The 15,940-nt window shown below is 48.5% G+C and overlaps 1 long non-coding RNA gene and 1 pseudogene across 2 annotated transcripts in view; both read right to left on the reverse strand.

The window, feature by feature from the left end:
• LOC146193820 (prestin-like) overlaps positions 1–15,940 on the reverse strand; it is a 170,623-nt pseudogene that overhangs the window by 82,979 nt on the left and 71,704 nt on the right. Inside the window, exon 5 of the transcript XR_014706868.1 lies at positions 349–521. The product of XR_014706868.1 is annotated as a prestin-like (transcript). The remainder of the gene's footprint in view (positions 1–348; positions 522–15,940) is intronic.
• Positions 7,252–8,658, reverse strand: LOC146193821 (uncharacterized). The gene is made up of 3 exons (XR_014706485.1): positions 8,546–8,658; positions 8,387–8,462; positions 7,252–7,464 (listed from the first exon to the last, which is right to left on the reverse strand). It is a non-coding gene; the product is annotated as an uncharacterized LOC146193821 (long non-coding RNA).

The raw sequence follows: 15,940 nt of genomic DNA on the forward strand, positions 1-15,940 counted from the left end.
AATGGGGGCGATGTTCAAGTTAATATAAACGCCCCGGTAGCAGGCAGCGCTATGGTCCACTTCCGCTTCATCGAAGGGCGTTTTCAAGCATATGCCAATGATCCCCAGTTTTCCACGTAGTAATTCGCTAACGACGAGCAATACAAAGTGTTTAGCCTAAACAAGGCGCTCTTTGTTAGTAAAAGAATCCCGATCAATCGTGCAATCAGGAGTCCTTCCTTTTGACGGTTGCCATCTTGCCCCAATTTCGGCGCCGCCTATATTTCGTGAAAATTGATACATTTCCTAAATGAGCGCTGCCAAAATGCGCCCTTTTTCTTATAAAATGATATATTCATCATTACTCACTTGTATGATGCCGATGGTCAAGCAGAGGGCTGATGTGACCTCAGCTACAGTGTAAGGCCCGGCCACGGTGCTGTTGCTAAGGTCTGTGACAATAGAGCTGTGGCCGGTTGGACCATCCATGGTGAGCTGCCGCACCACGCTTCCAGTCATCATGGACGTCACGGCGTCTGCACCTGCGTAGATGATGCAGTCGTCTTGGAGCATTTCAACGACAGTAATCCTCGAGAGCAAATTACCATACCAAACAGAGTGAAAAGACCGTATTCAAAAGGGAAATTACGGAGACGCTTAAGTCGCTTTAGGAGCGGAATGCGATAGCAATAGAAGCATTGTCGCTACGAAAGGTTCCTCTCATTGCAGCCTGATTTGTTGTTACTTTTGAGAGCCTTAGCTCTTGCCGCTGTAAAGATAAAGACAGGCATACGCTTGAGCCGCATCGACATCGCCTTGTGCTCGCGGCTGGCTGCTCTTGTGGATCTCGCCTGCTTCAGTTCCTAAGCCTTTACAAATAAACCTCCACCTCATATTTGGTGAACGTACCGGGTACGATCGATCCTGTCGCCCTGAAACTCGCATATTACCACTTCCTGCGATGAATAATTACGCCAAGCACCAAGTCATCGAAGTGGGCTCCGCCATGGTTTGTGTCGGCACTCTTCGCCCCGCCATCTTCAGCGGCAACGAAGACCATGATGCGGAAGACTGGCTCACATCCTATGAGCGAATGAGCGCTTACAATAAGTGGGACGCGGGAACCAGACCTACTAACGCTATTTTAAGGCGAAATACTTTAATGGCTCATACTGTCGGTGTTCGTTCGGTCACACTATACCTGCCAATGAAATGATATCATCAAAAAAAGGAAAATCCTGTCTCCACCGGGAATCGAACCTCCATCCCTTGGATCCCCAGCCGAGCGTATTAACCTATAGTGCCGCGCTCGGGATCGTAAAACGCACATCATAATTCTCCTTGTCTACCGTGAGGATGGTAGCGATGAGAGTGACGCTGCAATTAGTGATAATGACACTGATGACATAGTAATGACAGCGCATTCAGCTGATAATGATAACGAGAACAAACGTGATGTACTGTGCGCACCAGCAACTCTTAAGCTTTCACATTTCTGCAGTGTAGATTCCACAGTGTTCTCGGAATTTTTTTTTGCATGACTGGCGAAGCAAATCAATGGTACCGGAATCACGAGGCGCACATTACGACATCGTCACTTTTCAAGACAAACTTTCAGTATCTTTCGGTCCGCCGGCTGTTCGAAAACTCTACACAACAGCGTTTGCGAGTGTGGTCTCAGCAGGTCGCCCAGAACTTTACAAATTATATCGAAGACAGCGTTTACCTCTGCAAGCGAGTCAGCGCGCAGATGTCAGAGGCTGGAAAGATCAAACGCATCCTCAAAGCAACCGGTGTCGACGCATTTAAAGTGTTTGGAGGAATGCGCTCCGTCGCGAAGTCGTCACACTTTGCCAAAGCTTCTATGAAATACGCTAGCAGCGAGCTCTGGCTTGCGAGTAGCCCACGCATGTCAGGTCACTTGCTGGCCTCACAGATGCAGGTGAGCAGTCTTCGCTCCTGCCGCAGATCAAGACCTTCATTTGAGAAGTTGCTCGACAGCTCTGTCACAATAATCGCCATCAAGAGCCCCCCAAAACCTGGATCCCAATCTGCGCCACCTTATTGAAGAACAGGTCGCGGAGGCCATTCCTGAAACTCCTCAGTCCCCCCTCCCCCCCCCCCGGACGCAGTTATCGATTGTGTGCAGGCTACAGTAGAGCTCTCTGTGCTGTCCAATTCCGTGCCAGATGCTGACCGTTGCGATGCCACTGTTTCTGCCAAAGGGTTTGTTACCGACAGTCTGATATCCCTGCGTGCTCATTCGTGATTGTGTCACTCTCATCTGACTCTGCTCGCGATGCAAGTGTCGCCGTCTCATTCTTTCCTGCGCGACCACTGGCTGCCGTTACTCTGTGCCCTGCTCATCATATCCGTCGAACTCACCTCATTATGGGTCTCGAACCCATTTTCGAGCTACTTCGTTTTGCGCCGCGATGAATGCATCGGTACCGGACAGCAAATCAATTTTGTTGTCAGCCGCGGCAACATTGCATCCCCACCGCTCGACACGGATTCCGGCCGGGCCGCAAGCTTCAAGATGCCGATGCATTGTCGCGATCTCCGGTAGCAGCGGAAATTTCCAGCCTTTGTGAAATCTAGACCTCTGAACCGTGCCCCGCCCACAGGGACATGCCTTTTAAACAGCGCAAGGATCCTTGGATTAAGGCTTTCCTCAACTTTCTCTCCGACCCGTCGATGGTTACACCATCGCGCGCCCTGCGGGGTCAAGCTTCACATTTTGAAATCCGAGAGGATCGGCTCTACCACGGTAATTATCATTTTAATCGAAGAAAATCGCTTCTCACCATTCTTCGACACCTACGGCGCTACATCTGCTCCTGTGCCTACGCTGAAAAGCAATGCGGTCACGCTTGTCTTTTCAAGACGTATACGCGCCTCCGCCTCCGATACTATTGGCGTGGCACGTACAATTTTGTTTTGAAGTACAGCCCGTCAGTTCTTTAACAGTGCCGCGCGATCGTCCAGTGCCCGGTGCAGCGGCGCTGAGCCGAAATAAAGTGAAAATTGGGAGATGGAACGAGCAAGGAGGCGTAACATGCTGCTTGAGCTAGTGCCATCTGCTTGGCTGTTCTGCCCCGTCGGAAGCAACCATTTGAATCACGTTTCATACCCGTGTTCTGCGAGCGCTTGGTCTATCTGCTGCGTGCTTGTGGCTTCGATTTGTACAAACTTGTAACGTTCCGAACATTACTTGTCCCTGGTTCCATCTGCGGGTACTGTCAAAGGTTTCTTTTGGAAGTAATCAAGTTGAAGATATTTGATGTTATCGACAATAATTTAGCCAAGGTAACGATTGCAAACAATTATTGGACATGTTTGGTTTTTTATTGCAAATATGTATACTTTCAAGATATTTTCCCACTACATGCACATATGGCGAATAAAAACAAGCACTGACGGCAACTTCGGGCACCGATACCAGCAGATTTGTAGCAGCGGTTGCTTCGTACTAATCAGTACAGCCTAGCAGGCGAGGCTCACTGCAGCAGCAGGAATAGTGGACATGCTGTGGCACTCGCTTGCCTTGTCTTCCCCTACGTCTCCTGACGGAGCAGCGCCGGCCAATCGATGCTCGCGCGGTACTGTTAAAAAACTGACAGGCTGTACGTTCGCTCGTGCCTCGACTGCCGACGCCGAAAGACACCCACTCACCGTACTTCTGCCGAGTTGCAGCTGCTGTCTTGTCCCCCTCGTCCCTTCGACCGCGTTGGCACCGACGTATACGGGCCGCTTCCGTACACTGCCTCTGGCAAGCGATCGGTTATTGTTGCCATTCATCTCCTGACACGGTATGCTAAAACCGCCGCACTCCATGCTGTGACGGCCCATGATGTGGCATCTTTTCATCTGCGGTGGTTCATCCTTAGGCACGGCGCCCCTCTAGAGCTGCTCAGCGATCGCTGCTGCGGTTTTTTATGCCGTCATCAAAGCTCTGCTCTGAGAGTGCAACGTAGCTCATCGGGCTTGCACTGCTTACCAGCCTCAGAGGAACGGCTTAACTGAATGTTTCAGCCGCACGCTAGGTGACGTGCTGGCTATGTGCGTCAGTTCGAACCCCACGAACTGGAACTTGGTTCTTCCCTACATTACGTTCGCGTACAACACTGCCACACAATATACTACAAGCTTTTCTCCTTTCTTGTTATATAAGGCCGTCATCCCTCCATCCCCACTGATATTATGCTATCCCTACAGCTCTGGCACACGTGAGTGCACCACTGTTTCAGAAGCTGCGAAGCACGCAGAAGATTGCCATCAGATTGCTCGGTCGCTCGCAAGAAATACACAATGCCTCCAGAAAAATGAGAAGGGCTCAAAGCTGCTGAACCTAATGTGGAGCAAAGCATTAGCTGTGGGTGACCGAGCGTCCTTCTTCGTCTTCTTCACGGCTGTTAAAGGACATTCGTGACTGCGGCCACGGACTACGTGATGAGCGGAGACCTGGCATAGTATTGCTTTCGCAATAAGAGCCCTTAAAGAAGATCCACCTGTCCCGATTTTTCTAGCAAAAGCAACATTACTCTACCGTTGAGCATATCGCCGGCACTCCGCCGGTGCCTGAAAGAGCGCCAACTCAGGCCTCTCCTTTCATGCGGGAGGGTCACATTAGAATCAGCCTTACATGACATTTCAAATCACGTTACTCCTATGCCATGCAGTCACTATTAGACGGCATAGTTAATGCGGGGCTTTATATGCGGGCTAGCAGTATACGCTATTAACCTCATACCTTAAAAATGCGAATCCTAAATATGAACTGTAATTTTGCAGCGAAAGGTACACTACGCTACCCTTGAGAATTTGTCCGGTGCTTGAAAGAGCATTCCGTTGCCTAGCAACCGGTTTCGCCGCTATTGCAGAGGTACAACGACGAGAGGAAAAAGAAGACAATGAAAACCGTTGGTGATAACAGCTCGGTAGTTGCACCCTGGTAGAGACGAACTACAACAGCGAGTTGCTAGGACAGAAGGTTCGTTCATACGTTGTGATGGGGGTGTGCCCCAAGTTCGACATAGAGACAATGTCATACCACTGGAATACTTTCACACCCGAATGAGAATGGTCAATGAGAGGCAAAGTACTGATACGGGAAGTGGTTCACCGTGCGACGGAGTGAGAGGCGAAGCCGTTGAAAATTTCGCGGTGCCTGAAGGTGGGTTCAGATGAAAGGACCGGAGCGCGGACGGTCCGCGCGCGTCAGCACGGATCTGGTGCAACGTGACCACGCGTCCGCGTGCACGATTGGCCGTCAAGCATTCACACGAAGCCAGCGGACCATCCACGTGTACCCTCCTCCTCCGCTGTACGTGCGCCCTGCCAAAAACCTTTCTACCGAGAGTTTCAACATGGGCGCCGAGCGAAACTGTCATCTCGCTGCTCTGGCTGTTCTAAGTGAAGTGTGCGAGGCCGACGAGGAAGCGAAAAAGCGTTCATTTATTGCAAGCATCTTCAATATTCTATATCGGTTGGCAGCTCCTTACGAGCGCTAAAAACTTGATTGTCGCTTCATCACTGAGCGCTTTTTTTGCTACTTAACCCATAATAAGCACTAGAAACCGAGTAAAGCTACACCTCTGGCACACCACAAGCACAAACACACAAAACACGATGCACTGCTGCGAACACAGAGCGAACGACGCAGCGCATGCACAACAAACATACCCCGCTCGAACTGAATACGAGACGAAAGCGCGGGCGTAGCAACGCGGAGGTAGCTACGATCACGGCCTGTTTCGAGGGCGAAGTGCTCTCTCCCTCGAGACCGGCCGTGCTACGATAAAGCAAAAAGAGCAAAAATAATCTCGGTCCGCGGCGGACTGAAAAAGACGCTTGGCTTCTGTTGGCTTCAGTCCGCTCCGCGATCCGGGGCCCCGGACGGCCACGCCGCTCTCTCGCCGTCGTTCAGAGCAGTGACATCGGCGTCATGTGGGGCGCGGGTAGCGCCTGACCACGGCCGGTCTCGAGGGAGAGAGCGCGCGCGAGCGCTCTCTCCCTCGAGACCGGCCGTGGCCTGACGCGCGCGGACCATCCGCGCTCCGGTCCTCCCGCAGTGCACATGCGCCAAGATCGGTTTTCGCCACAGGCGCATCGCGTGTTCCGCCGCTGACTGCACTCATAGAGAGAGGGACATGGTAAAGAGCGGACACTTCCATAGGGCCCAGCGGCCCAATTGACTGTAGCGCACCAAGCGACTGATGCTTGGCACACCTCCGCTTTCGTTAAAGGCGCGCCGTTTGAATGCTGAAACGCGCTGCGCCATGGCGCGCAGTTCGAATGCTATCAAGCGCTTGCCTTACTGCCGCGCCTTCTTGGCACATTATTTCTATTTTGTACGGTGTGGTATTATTTTTATATTTACTTTCAGCAATGAAATATATAATTCGGTCTGAATTACTGCTGATTGGCCATCAACGTAGCTGCGTCAAAGCCTTTGCCAAACAGCCGTATTGCAGGAAAGATGCCAGGAGCTCTGTGAAATGAACGTTTATTTTGCTTCATACAATTAAAACAGATACAATTCTGTCACAGTTTGGTGCACGAAAGCAACCAGGAAGACAGAACGTGGGATACATCAGCCCACGTGTACATTATAAAAAAAGCAAAACGAAATTACACAAGGCAAGAAACAATACATAGGTAGACAAATGTAGCATTGCATGCAGATATACGTAGTATGGAAAATGATACACAAGAAAATAGACACACACTATGCTCAAAATACATTCGCGGCTCCCTCACAATACCCTGTATTTTATTTTAAAGACATATTTCAAACAAATACACTTCAAATAGTCTTGGGTATTATGCCACAGACACATTGCTTTCAGCTTAAATACGCACCCTTCCCTATACAAGCATGCGCTTTTGGATACGACCCTGGCAGCAAAATTCCAGCAGACGGTCACTTCTTTCACCCTCAGGATTACCTTTTGCAGAAAAATTGAAGGGTTCCTAATCACAAATATTCTGTAAGACCTAAATAAACTGGAAAACATTGACTCATGATACAAAGTGCCTTGTATTCATTTTACAATGACAATGTAACTAGTTGTTAAATTCATAGCCAGAATACTCAACAGTGTCAATGTGAGAATGCTTCCTCTATTATGCGCGTCTTTAGCCTGGGTCTCTTTGGGACGTTAAATAGAAACAAATCAAACTTAGCTTGCAATGTCGTCATATGGTCAATTTGTTGGAATGTCAAAATATTGTACTGATAATATTTCAAGAAAAAAATGGGACATTTATTTCATGCCTATTAACACATCTTTTATGTTAACTAACAATTATATCGTTGTAGAAATACCTGATGTGCATATTAAATCATGTGAAATGGCAAGCCGCAAGTGAAAGTTCTAACATATCCACTTGTGGAATGCGGGATATTGATCCGGACCTCATGACGTATGCCTCAATCTTCTCACCAGTGCACACAGCAAAGACGGCCGAATCCTGGCTTAGCTGGAAAAATTTAAAGTAGAAATATATGTCATCGTGATACACCATTTACTGACACTGCATAAACAGATTAAAGGCGAGAACTCTAAGGAATAAGGTTACGAATATTGGTCATTGAACCTCACGTGCATACCCACGTAAAATACACAAATCAAGCTACACGGCGAATATTCCTACCACTGATTTCCAAGCATTGCTTCATTTCGCGATGTTAGTTTTTGGTTTTAAAAGCTGCATTGACAGCAGACGACGAGTTTCATTCCATAAAAATATTTCATACCTGGCGGCAACAACACAGGGGATGCAACAGTGCGCGTTAGTTGAACTGAAAATAAATGCGCGGGTGGAATGCATGTTTTCAGAAACGGAGAGGGCGGAATTATCGGCGCGCCACTTCTTTAGTATCACGCTGTTTAGAAGCACCTCGGTGTTTCCTTTTCTGTTCCCTTTTTTTTTTAAGCACATTCCCTTCAGATTTTTCGGTGCAGATTACGATCCTCGACACACAAGTTCCTGGTTCTCGAGATTTTGTGCGGTACCTTTTTTTTTCTACCGTCTTAACAATAATGGTCCTGTATGTAGTACATACAAGGCGAAAACGCTCGTCTTTAACACATTAACCTAATCTCGATGTTCAGATTTCACCCAGTAAACACATCACCTAAAAGAGATTGCGCACTGGTGAAGGCCATAAAAAACACCGCAACACGTAAAACTCAACGAGAAACCGCGCAAAAGTAATCACTAAACCAACCAAGCAAAGAACGTCAGGCATGGGTTCGCTCTTATCTAACTGCGCAGTAACCGGCGAGCCCTTGTTGCGCCATTACCGAGCACATATAGTCCTCTTCACAACCGCGCCAGCCAGAGCGCTCCACTAAAACTGCTTGATATGCAGTGTTTGCAAACAGAAAAAATATCTCACCTTGCCTTTGCTGGAAGCTGCCGGGGTGTCACGAACTGGCCGACCCATGACGTGCCCACTGGCGCCTGTTCACAAGCTGCGCAATTCAAGAAACCGGCCAGCGCGGTCAGCATAAACTGCTCGAAATGCAACGTTTTAATCCAAAATATCGTTCCTCACCTTGCCGTCCTGACAAACTGCAGTAGTTCCGCTTGGAAGGCCAAGGAAGCCGCAGTCAGACGTCACGAACACGCAGCCCGCGTAGACGGCGTTACCCTACCGCCGTCTGCTTGCTTCGGCCTGCGCCGGCAGCACCCGCGCGCGCGGCGCGACAAATGCTGGTGGCGCCATCCATTTCGTCGTGCGTAAAGCTGTTACTAGCGTTATCATTCATGCGTCATTTCCTGGGGCCAGATTTCGCCGAGTGTCCGCTCTTTACACAATCCCTTTCTCTATGCTGCACTTGCTATAGAGGAGGAGGAGGGTAGCGGTATACTAAGTTCTATATCATCCTTGGGTATTCCAGCAGATATGCGCGCTGGTGCGGAGAGTAGAAGGGTAATTTCCGCACTGAGCATACGCGCGCCGCGGCTGAGAGCTGACCTAGTGAAGCAGGGAAGCCTCTGCCGGCACAGCATGCGCATGGCACGAAAGTGGTTCTGCCTAGAATGCCGACGAACTTTGATGCGTTTTATCAGAACGCTGGTTGTGTTTGGTGCAACGATCGGTCGCCCGCAGCCAAAGCTTTCGCTGCACATTAGGTTCAGAAGCGTTGAATCCCTCTAATGTTGTCGCATGGCTCCTTCAGTTGGCTATGCATACTTCCCAGCACACCTGGTCTCTGAAAGAAACTTATCGTCTAATATCAAGGTCCCTACCATGTCTTGCAGTGGTCATCTCCCGTCAATTACTTTGCTGAGACCCTCATGCCGTCAACCGATCTGCGTCGCCGCGGCTTCGAAACTAAATTTTCAACGCCTCAAGCCCCACTAGGACCCCGCTGGCTTGTGCGCCCCTAAAGTCACCAGAATGGCTCCTCTTCTGCCCGGGGGTCACCGTAAACAAGGTGTTTGAAGCGAGTGCGCAGCAATGTACACGCCTCGATATGGTTTTAAGAAAATAGCCGACAGCGGTGGCTATTTTCGCAGCTCAAATGTCAAAAAAGGGAGAGCTGTTAGTCAGCCATGTGCATTCTGTTGAGCAGATTGTAGAAGACAACGCTGTTATCGTGAAGGCTGTGTGCCGCAGGTCAGCGGCCACATCGTGTACGACGTGGGATTTGAGGTATTTCATTTTTATTATACCCATTTCATTAAGGCCCAGTTTTGTAATGCACATGCATCCATTCGATGCGCTATTTGCTTTAATTTCTGAAGGGCTTGCAGATGTCATCTCGTTGGTGCCTATGAAATTAATAAAAGATACGTGGGATTCGTTCGCATCTTAGACGCGCTTTTCGGTATATGCCGGTATGTTGATTATGATCCCGATTGTCGTGCATTGCATACTCAGAACATTTTATCCGTGGCTCCCATGTGAATAGAATGTACATGTATACAAACAAACATCAACGCTTCAGCTGCAAACGAGATATTTTCGCATTTTAATTTTCGTGAGTCGCATTCAGCTCCTAATAACTGGTCCCGCAATTGTTCGAGTAATTTCAATTGCACAGAGTAAATGAGACAATTCTGGACAATAATTAGAAAAACAAATTTTCGCTGCGTGGTTATGACGTCATTGTTCCTATAGCTTTTATATTGGTATATAATTGTTTTATTCAATCACTCGCCCCACCGTGGCGGCTCACGCGTTAGGGACTGCTGGTCATGGCGACATGGGTTCGATCCCGGCCGCCGCTCGCTGGAGGCGAACTGCAAGGAGTCCTTTAGAAATATACGTGGGGGTTAAATTTTTATAGGTCTCCAATACAGCGCCCCTCGTAGCCTTGTCACGCTGAGGTGTACGTTAAACACTACAAAACTAATTGAACATGAGGCACATAGAGGCGCTTGTCGTGTAGTATGAGCGACTTCTCTTGTGGGCACTTTTTACAGTGAGTCGCCGACGTGCCCGGATCTAGTTATCAGTCGCAATTTGGGCGTGCCGGCTCAATTAAAAGGAAGCTGAAACGTTTTCCGCAAAAAATGAGTTATGTGCGGCATTTTATATTTCTTCCCCGCTGAACAAGACTATCATACTTTTAAAAGGCAGAAAGGCGCGCAAATGGCAGTTTTTACAGGAAAACGAGCTCCAGTGGGACCGCCCTTCAAACAAACGCCGCTGTTGTCTGTAATTGGCCGGACCATCATGACGTCAAGTTTGGGTATGCGAGGCCGGCACCGGGGGTGTTGCTGCGTGCGCATCACTTCAGTGGACTTGAGAGCTCGATCTAACATGTTATTGATTATTGGATCAATGTAAAACACCCCAAACACTTACTGTACGCGTTGGAGCAACTAGCAGTTCAAAAACAAATATGGGCGATTTGAATAGTTAATCAAATACGAAGTAAGTGGGTAGCATCGCTTATCACCGTTATACCTTTCATGCATTACCACACACATCTGCGATTTATACTCTCTCCAATATCTTCCCCTACCTTACGCAAGAGGTGGCCAGCAGTCACAAAGACAAACAGTGCGGACGGTACACAAACCTAAGGCCCAAACATTCCAATCGCTGACCTTGGTCGGTTGTGCGCGGGCGGCGGTTTCAAAGGGACGTATGTCCAGACGTCTTCCCGAGAAGATACCGACAGCAGCTCCCTCTGCCGCGCATTCTCCCATCCCGTGTTTCGCCGCGATTTATGGTCTCCGCGACCTTTTCCCTCAAAACGAGAGACAGAGCAGTTAGCACTGAACCCACAATCACTGCGCTTACGCTCTGCTTTTTAACTGCTCTGGTTTACCTCCTTCACGGCACGGTCGAAGCGCGACTTTTCCGAGAATCGGAACGGACCGAACTGACGGCGTCGCCCGTTTCCCTGTGTTCCTATACCACTTCCGAAGCGCGACCGTCATAAATAAACTCGCGTCAACCTGCCACTGGGCCTTGGCCGCCCCTTCGGAATCTCCCCCGTGACAGTGGACCAGCGGTGAACACTTCGTTTCTGGGAAAAGCCCGCCAACCTAATTATCGATTTATGGCCCTCCGGCTTTCCGGTTCTGCCTTCGCAACCGTTGTACTTCAGCACGTCGAGCACCGCGAACCTGCGCCGCAGAGCCAGATGGCCCGGCTTCATCCATTGCGACGCGAAGCAAAGGCACACACGCTTGTGCAACGCTGCCCAGCGACGGCCGCCCCGTCCGCAACTGACACGCCTCTTTCTCACTGTCTTACTCCATACGGTCGCTCCGTCCCCTCAGTATTAAGTCCTGTGATGCGGGCGTCGCCACTTTCCCTTCCTCCTCTTCAACTTAAAGCAACGCGAAACACAGGACAAAAGAACACGAGACGACACAAGCGCTTTCTAACAACTGAATTTTTATTCATAGGAAGGTTTAGTTATGTATGAACCAAACACAGATAAAATTAAGAGGAGACACGTGAAACCACCGCGATGCCCTTTAAAAACAGTACGCGTGCGCAAAGTCAGGATTGAAAACGTCAACACAACTAGCAAAACATCAACAACCCACATAACAAACACCCGCTAACACCTAGTCGCCGAACATTCTCCCAGAGCGTGAATCTCTTTTTCTTCAAGATTAACGCAAGGTGTAGCTACGCAAGGTGTAATCTTGAAGAAAAAGAGAGTCACGCTCTCGGTGAATATTTGGCGACGAGGTGTTAGCGGGTGTTTGTCATGTGGGAGGTTGATGTTTTGCTAGTTGTGTTGACGTGTTCAATCCTCACTTTGCGCACACGTACTGTTTTTAAAGGGCATCGCGGTGGTTTCAAGTGTCTCCTATTGATTTTATCTGTGTTTAGTTCCTATATAACTATACCTTCCGATAAATAAATATTCAGTTTTTAGAAAGCGCTTGTGTCGTTTCCTGTTCTTTTGTCCTGTGTTTCGCGCTGCTTTAAGATGAATCCAATCCAACTCGCCCAGTTTTCTATACTCGACTTCAAGTTCATGGAGAGATGAATAGACAGAGAGAGAAAGGGAGCGGCTTCTACTACAGCTTTGCGGCCGCTCCACCTACTCAATGCTGAGCCGCGAGACGCGCGTAGCCACCTTCTCGTTCTGCACTTCAAGTTCACGAAGAGAAAGAGTGAGCGGCTTCGGACAGACATCGGCGAAATCCGTGATTGCGGCTAGTAGTGCAACGCACTAAAAAAAAAAAAAAAAAAAGGCACTACGAAAGACGCTGTCGAGTAGGTCGACAGCGACAGCAAAGTCAGCACATTTGCGCGAGTCGAAAAGTGCAAGAGCTGGCCCGCTTTAACAACTGCCGTTTACACACCAAAGCTCGTCTCAGTAGCAACAAAAGGAATAGTCATTGTATATGATGCAATCATATTCGACAACGCGTTTATACAACCTTGGAGTATCGCCCAACGGCACAACAACAAACGCACGCATACTGCAGCTGCAGCTGCCCGTCCTATATATCTTTGCAGTTAGTTTGCGCGATGCGCTGCTCAACGCAACGCCGAAAATGGTCCGGCTTCAACCGCATCATGAAATCAGACATGTTCGCAGCGCCTGCAGCAGCGGATGAAGCGAGCTTACCTGAACAGTGTCGGCAGCGCGAGCGTGTCGGACGAGCGCACTCCCTGGTCGTCATTAGGCTTATATTTTGTTTCGCATCGGCACCACAGCAGACGACGCTTAGAAATTGAGCAGCACGGTACTAAACAGGCGACTTGTAGAACTCCCTACTGCAAATCACTTTGTCTCACAATGAAATGAAGATATCATTTATCATGGCTCCGCCTCAGAAGATGAGCTAATGTATACGTACAAGATCGGATGAGAAGCGACGGCATCGACGACTGCCGCTACACAGCTGTGAAAAGAAATTTGCTTGTATCGCAGTTATCCTGCCAGCATATTGGTACGGGTCAGCGAGCCTCAATAAGGGTTAATGTTTGACATTCCACACTCACACACACAAACTCGAACACAGAAATGGTAACCCCGAGCTGATTATTATGCCAAGCAATAATGAACCAACGCCTGCGTGGACACGGCTTAGCAATCCCTACTAGGCTATTATATCACAGTCGCTCCGTACGAGGGCGACAGCATCGAGGCCACAGAAACACTCGTGAACGTCCTAACGGTCTTCTCTCCATCGTCTGGGATTTTAGCGGACATTTTCACGTCCTCCACGCCTGCAACCCTATGAAAGTTGAGGGCAGGAGTGCTGCCTTGACGCCCATAAGCGCTACTCAACATCCGAACATCACGGAAATCTGCAGCTATTCCCACGCTGCATAAAAAAATATGCCAAAAGCATCATTCCCGAACAACTGGAAGCATTCGCTTAACGGAACATCGCCTTATTCAAAATATAATCATCACATAGGCCCTGGGCGCGCCTCAGTTCCTGGTAATGAGCATGTCCATGCAGTAACAAGAGAGCTATCACTACAGGTACTAGAAGGTTGGATCCCTAACCCCAAACAGAAAGCCCCGCGGGCTACATTAAAACACGACAAAATCACCACCTGACGTGATTATCGCCGCCTCAACATGCCACCAGCTAACGGCACAATTGAACAAAAAGGTTATAAAAGACACTTAGCTAGCTCCTCCTTTAAAGATAAGACGAGTATGGCTTTTCAAAAACCTTACTGCTTTAACGACAGATGTTCTGGTGACGATACTGAGACAACCACAAAAAGGAGGCTGCGAAGTCATGCTCACAGCTTCCAGTTTTGCGACAAAAGGAAAGGTGTCAGAACATAGATGCTGCTTCTTTGCTTCCTTGGTATAACTGTCTCGGAATATTAGCTTTCGCTATAACGAATGATAAGTACGAATGAACATAATTTTGCACGCCTTCAACGGTGTGACCAGAAAACTCGTTTGTGTACATGCACCATTCTACTCGCTGAATCACCAACCCCTAATTTGTGCCTCTAATACCCCACACTTACTCAATGGCATACAATCATATGATAACACTAGATGCGAAACACTAATCCACGTAGATGAAGAACCCCGCTTTAACCAGGGCGGAAAAACACATCGGCGTGGCATGCAAGTAGCGTGTCCAAGTCGGGATCCAAACGTATCGGGAACAGAAGCTGCCCGAGTTGGTAGTTCCTGCTAACTCGGCCATGTCCTGTGGTCGTGCGTCCTCCCACAAAGCACTGACAAATCAGTGCCCGCCCATGTCACCTGCCCACCCAACTTCTATGTGGGCAATTCGTGATTTTTCGCTTTTAGCGTGAAAAGCTGCCTCACCGGCAAGGCCGGATTTTCTGCTTGAAGCCAGCTGCAGACACAGTGGTACATCTCACCTTACGTCCTTCATCACTACTGGTCTACATCGACCCTCCCAACTGGCTCCATATGGGGCGGCCTAGGCTGTACCCTCACAAAATACTAGTACGAATGCGTCCAACCCATGGCAGTTTACGTCCTATATACTCAACCGATCCCAGTCTTCATGGCAGGTCGCTCGACCAGCCGACCAAATATGGCTAGTGGAAAGAGCCCCTCATGAAACTCAGGTCCGTGGAATCTTGGACAAGAAGGAGTCACCCTGAAGGACCTTCTACATTTTTTAAATAAAATTTAATACCAAAAATTTAATGCCCCCCCCCCCCGCCCCCCCATCGGCCCCACCCCTTTACAGGAGCAGCGCCCACTTTATGAAAATGGCATTGTAGAACAAAAATGCACATCGCAGACCTCCCTCAGTCTTCAAGGCTAAATGCGAGGCTCAACGGAAACACTTGAGCCTCCTGTACGATTTGAACATTTCGCATAAAAATTAATATTCACTTTTTCACTTGAGGAAAGCAATCATAACAATTTCCTCACTTTTTCAACATATATACCACTATCGAACCCTTTTTAGAGAACAAAAAGAAATATTGTCAGTTTCTTCTTTTTTTATTTAAGCACTATTCAAAAGAAAGTATATTGTCCCGGTTCCCTTCTGCGGGGCTACTTAAACAAATGGATTGGTTTTTTCCTCAAAGCTCTAAATAATAGCACCTTCTTTATCATAACCTTTTGCTCCGGACACGGGTCTACAGAGCGAAGACATGTTTTCTGAAATGTGCAGTTTGATCCGGAAATGTGAACTGATAACGATTTCGAAAACTTGAGCGCATGCAAATTTTTTTGATAGATTTTTGTTCTCAAAGTCGGCCATTGCTTCACAGATAAAACTTTTTTGTGGTGTTATGCAGTGCGCCCCACCCTCAATGCTTCAGTTTTGCAATGAACTATATTTCTGTTTAACTGTGTGGGGCGGCTTCGTCCGTACTCGAAAACTCGCGGAAATCAGCTGCACCGTATTGAGGAAAACACAATTTTTGCCAAGTTGGTAACATTCTTGATTCATACAGGCAGCGAAGAAGCGAAGGAACACACCTCTCTGTTCCTCTGTATTCGTTCTCTGTTTGCTGTGCTCCTTTGCTGCCGGTATGAATCAAGAACCGTAT

This window comes from Amblyomma maculatum, chromosome 4 (genome assembly GCF_055883805.1).
Source record: "Amblyomma maculatum isolate TAMU_Amacu chromosome 4, ASM5588380v1, whole genome shotgun sequence".
In the NCBI taxonomy this organism is placed as follows: domain Eukaryota; kingdom Metazoa; phylum Arthropoda; class Arachnida; order Ixodida; family Ixodidae; genus Amblyomma; species Amblyomma maculatum.